This window comes from Grammomys surdaster, unplaced genomic scaffold, assembly GCF_004785775.1.
Source record: "Grammomys surdaster isolate TR1022 unplaced genomic scaffold, NIH_TR_1.0 61, whole genome shotgun sequence".
Lineage (NCBI taxonomy): Eukaryota > Metazoa > Chordata > Mammalia > Rodentia > Muridae > Grammomys > Grammomys surdaster.
In genome coordinates this window covers 18,945,933-18,951,197 of record NW_021604563.1, presented here as the reverse complement: position 1 = coordinate 18,951,197, position 5,265 = coordinate 18,945,933, and the positions used below count along the sequence as shown (strand labels likewise).

The window sequence follows — 5,265 nt, the reverse complement described above, 5'->3', positions numbered from 1 at the left end:
AATTACCCAGCTCTTTACCTTAATGGAAAAAGTAAGGCTTAATAAACAGCAAAGGAGTTTTGATTGATAGTGCTAGCTATAGACATAAGAACACAAATTAATGATACAAAAGAATAAATGAAAGATATAACTAGATGTCATTGTGTAGATTGTGGTGATTTGAATGACATTGGCCCAAATAGGCTCATATATTTGAATGCTTAATCAATAGGAAGTGGCAGTATTTAAAAGGATTGAAAGGATTAGGATATGTGGTCTTGTTGGAGAAAGTGTGTCACTGGGGGGTTTTGAGGTTTCAAAATCTCATGCCCAAGCCTAGATAGAGCCTCTCTTTATTTCTGCCTATGGATCATGTTGTAGAACTCTCAGCTACTACTTCAGAGCCATGCTTAAGGACATGCTCTCTGCCATGATCTTGATAGACTAAGTCTCTAATGAAGGAGCATGCTGATCAAGAAAAAAATACAAAATGTACATTTTGAGGAGGAAAAGAGCACTAGGAAATGCAATATTGGAGCCAATTTCTACTCAAGGAGAAAAATAGTATAAGAAATATTCTGATGTTACATGGAATAAAGGGAGTGGTGATCTCAGAGCAAGAACATAAACAGTTAAGCTTCCTACTTGTGAAAAGGAATTAAAGAAAGCTTAATAAATGAAGGAAACTATCAAAGACTATAAATCTGATGCAGCTGTAATTGTATGACGGAGCCACGTTCCAGTCCAAGGAACCAGCAACACCTGGCAGCATTGGTCATATTGTTTTGGCTTTAAAGTCAAGGATAAAAGAAAAGATTATGGAATCTCCCTCTATTACTAAGAAAGCTGCTGAGGTCAGATGTGTATCAGTGGTTTCTGTGAATAGAAGCCCAGAGAAGACCTGTGAAGCTGTGAAAGTGAAGCTTGGAGAGCCTTGGAGATTGAAAGATGTTTATGATGCCAGAACAGAACCTGCTAAGGAATGTTGCAGCCTGGGTATAGCCCAAAAGAGAGAGGAATGCTCTAGTCAATAAAACTAAAAGGAGTTGGAGATCTGTAGAGCCCTCTGACATCAGACATAGATATACAGAGTTTGGAGTTTGCTCTGTTGTTCCAGTCTTACTTTTGGGCATAGTTTCCTCACTATCCTGCCTTTCCTGCCTTTTGAATAGTAATGTACATCTTTGCCACCGTATTTTGGAAATGTGTAATTTCTTTTCTGAATTTTGATTTTGCAGGGGATTATATTTAAGAGATTGCCATGAGTCTCAAAAGAGACTTTGTCCTTTTGACATTTCAACAGTGATGAGATTGTGAAAAACCATGGGGAGTTTTAAATTTGGACTAAATGTATTTTGCATTATAACATGACTATCAGCCTGTGGGGGCCAGGGAGTAAAATGTGGTCCTCTGAATAAAAATGACACTCGATGACTCATATATTTGAATGCTTCAGCACCACAAATTGGCAATATTTGAAAGGATTAAAATGATTAAGAGGTGTAGGTTTGTTGGAGAAACTGTGTCACTTGAGGTAGGCTTTGGACTTTTAAAAGCACATGTAAAGCCTAAAGTCTCTCACTCTCTGCCTATGGATCAGAACATAGAATTCTCAGTTACAACTCCAGCACCACGCTTGTTGCCATGCTTCCTGCTGTGATGATAATAGATGAAGCCTCTGAAACTGTAAGCAAGCCCACATGCTTTCTTTCATAAGAGTGGCCATGGTCATGGTGCCTCTTTACAGCAACGGAACACTAACTAAAAGAATGAATCGTGGGTATCTCCTATAACCCAAGCATTAAGCACTTGTTCCCTAGCCTGTAATATTACTGGGACTAGAAGGAATCCTTATACTATGAAGGTTAATGAAATGAATTTATAGCATTGATTGGATATACTGGAAGGGAAAAATAGGTCTCTGATTCCTATTCTTATTCTTGTATTGCTTCCCTACCACCATAAGCTAAGTAATATTCATTGGCACATGTTTTCCACTATGATGCTTCTCCACACATACAAAGGTAAAAGAGCCAAATAACCATGAACTAAAATCTCTATAATTCTGAACATAAATAAGTTTGTTATCACCTCAAATTGTTGATCTAAGGTATTTTGCTACAGTAGTTACAATATCTCACAGTATAAAAGAGAAACATAGGAAAAAGAAAATTTAAAATATTGAAATATCTTCAACATAGTTTTGAATGTGGATGATGAAAAAGGTCAATAGGACTGATAAGAACGAAAAGGCAACAGAGATCTTTGTTTCAGTAAATATTGCTGAGAAATGCACTGAGGTCATTCAGTTATAAAGTAATACAAAGAGAATAAAACATGGTACTCATACTCTTAAAATTACAATATGGCCACACTGGAAGAAGGTCAAGTGGAAAAGGGTGGCCAGGAGCTCTCTCTTGAGTCTGAGGGATACTAGAGATGTGTAACGCCAGCAGCAGGAACCAACAAAAGGTGTTGCCATGGTGATGGCTGTGGAAGACAAAGTGTTTCAGGTGGTCCTATGGGTGAGGCTCCCTACCCCTAAGGAGCTAGAGAGTCAATGGTGGCCCAAGATTCAGGTGGTAGATGAGCAGATGCTGATGTTTGACCCCAAGGAGTGTGATGCAGTATTTGCTGGCCTAAAATGAAGTGGCTCTCATAATGGCTCTAAGAAGGGGAAAGACCTGATATTTGTCTTTGACTGGGTCTTTTGTGAAGTGACCACTCAATGGGAGGTGTTACAACACACTACACACAGCATCCTTGACAGCTTTCTCCAGGGTTACAAATGCTCAGTGTTTGCTCCTGGAGCCACTGGGGCTGGGTACACACATACTCTTCTGGGAATGAAGGGAGAGCCTGCCATCATGTATCTGATGACCATTGAACTGTATAGGCATCTTGATGCCTGCCAGGAAGACAAACTATTTGAGGTGTTCATCAGTTACCTGGTGGTGTACAATGAGCAGATCCATGAACTCTTGGAGCCCAAAGGACCCCCCAACACACACAACTGTGATGATACCCTGATAAGGGTATCATGGTGCCAGGATTTTCTACCAGCCTCAGCCAAGCAACTACTAAAGATGCTGCTCAGAGTCAACTTCAGCCACACACAACATCCCAGGGATGTTCATACTACATCTTCCTGCTCTCATGCCATTTTCCAGATCTTTATGAAGCAGCAGGACCAGGTTCCAGTGTGGGGAATGTTTAGCTAACACGTGGGCACTGGCGTGGGTTCTTGAATCTTGTTGGGCTGTTATGATTCCCAAGGCTCCAAAGAGATTGGCTGCAACAGTGCTCCCCATGTTGAGCATACAACAATGCCTAGCTCCCCATATCAGCTTGAGCACTCCAGCTAGTCCTGTTTCCCAAAATTCCATCCAAAGTATGGAACCCTTAAAGAGGAGAGCCTGGGAAAAGACGCCCAGGGACAGGGGACTGTGGAAGAAAAATCTTCAGAATAGGATCAGTGCCCCCAGGACAAGCAGTTTCCAACCCAGATGCCAGATCTGACCTTGCCAGGGGCCCCTAATGAAATTTTGCAGACAAAGCCAGTCATTAGCCAACACTCACTACAGAAACTGTACCGGGACCATTCTAAGCAGTTGGCCCTCTGGATGCTGCTCCTGGCCCAGTAATAGTACTCCCTGCTACAGGTGGCCAACCTTCTGACTCCTGACATGATCTCAGAATTTGAGACCCAGCAGCAGTTAGTGCTTGAGGAAAGCACTGAGCACATGGCTGAGAGCCCCAAGTCTCCTGGTTAGGCTGGGGTTGGAGGGACTCTCTAGCTCAGGAACTGTGTTCATAGTTTAAATTTATGACCAGGATCATCGAAAAGCAACTGAATGGCCTGACACACACTCTGCGGATCCCACTTGCTTGTGATTACATCTCAGATAAGACATCCGGAAATCCCACTAAGGAGAACAAGACAAGGAAACTGAATCCTGCAGAGCCAGGCAGCCCACCAGCTCCAAATCTGCCAGTGCCAGTCATTCCTCCCCTTCTTGAGAAGGAGCTCCCTAACTAAGGCCAATCCTCTGAGCCCACAATTCCCAAAGGAAAAAGGGCTTCTTTCCCCTCCTTCTCTTTCAGAGTTTTCTCAGCTAGAGTCATTAAAATCCTGGTACCCCTGGTCCTTTCTGGCTTACAGAACTGTTCCACTCCTCTAGTCCTGTGAACTCCTGACCTCAACACCACCAATGTTTCTGAGGAGTGCCCCTCTAAACACAGCTTCCATGAACTTATTGACTAGGACAAAGTCCCCCTGGAGCTCAACAGCACAGACCAGGCCTTTGTCCTTAGTGCACCTGTCCTCATATTCACCACGAAGGGCTCCAAACATTCTCTTCCTACAACTACTACAGGCAAGAAGAGGCTATGTGAGGTGCTCAGTCTCTCGAGGCCTCAGCTGCATTGCTCCTCTCCCCAGTAGCATCTTGAAGAAGCCAGCCAGATCCTTTACAGTCCCAGTACTACCCTTCAGCCCCATTGCCTTGGTGACCAGAAGACTCATAAGGGACTGATTGAGGTGACTGACTGTTAACTGAGTGACCTGACCAAGAGCGACTCTTGGCATCTATGCTTGATCTGATCCTCCAATATCTCTAGGCCATCAGCCTTCTCTTTTCCTTGGAGCTGTCAGTGCCAAGAATCCCTGACCTGCCTTCCTCACCTTGGTGCAATTAACACCACCATGCCTTTCCTCTATTAATGCCTCTCCTTAATCACTCATCTATTTGCCTTCTTTGTTAAACTGTGTCACACTCAGCTTCTTGATATATACATATTTGTTTGTAAGTGTTAAATGTGTGGCTATATTGAAGGATCCTGTCAGGCTTTCTCATTCCCAAAGCCTTCCACACTAGCAGGGAGATATTGAGCTCTGTTCTGTACCCCTCAACTTCATGTCTGACAATAGAGCTCTGCACAACGATGGCCTCTGCACAGTGAAGGTGGATGAGGACAAGAGGACTTGCTGGCAAGTGTCAGATTAGCTCTCCTGGTGTTTGCAATGGTTATCTTAAGCCCCGTGACTACAGCCTGAGGTAGGAATGCCTTACTCCTTGATGATGACAGGCCCGTGGCAGGACTTTGGTTTGTAAAGGACACAAGTTTTGTTATTTTCACTCACTAAACATGGCATACATCCCGGATATAAGGAGAGGATAGAGCCTGAGGTATAAATGCTAGCTAGTTAGGTTAGTATTTAGGCATTGTTCTCATTCTAGGTTTCATCATATTCATATATATATATATATATATATATATATATAT

At 42.9% G+C, this 5,265-nt stretch overlaps 1 pseudogene; it reads left to right on the top strand.

Moving 5' to 3' along the window:
* Nucleotides 1-2,459: 2,459 nt before the first annotated feature.
* LOC114629095 lies at nt 2,460-4,534 on the top strand (annotated as a pseudogene).
* The last annotated feature ends 731 nt before the right edge of the window (nt 4,535-5,265 follow it).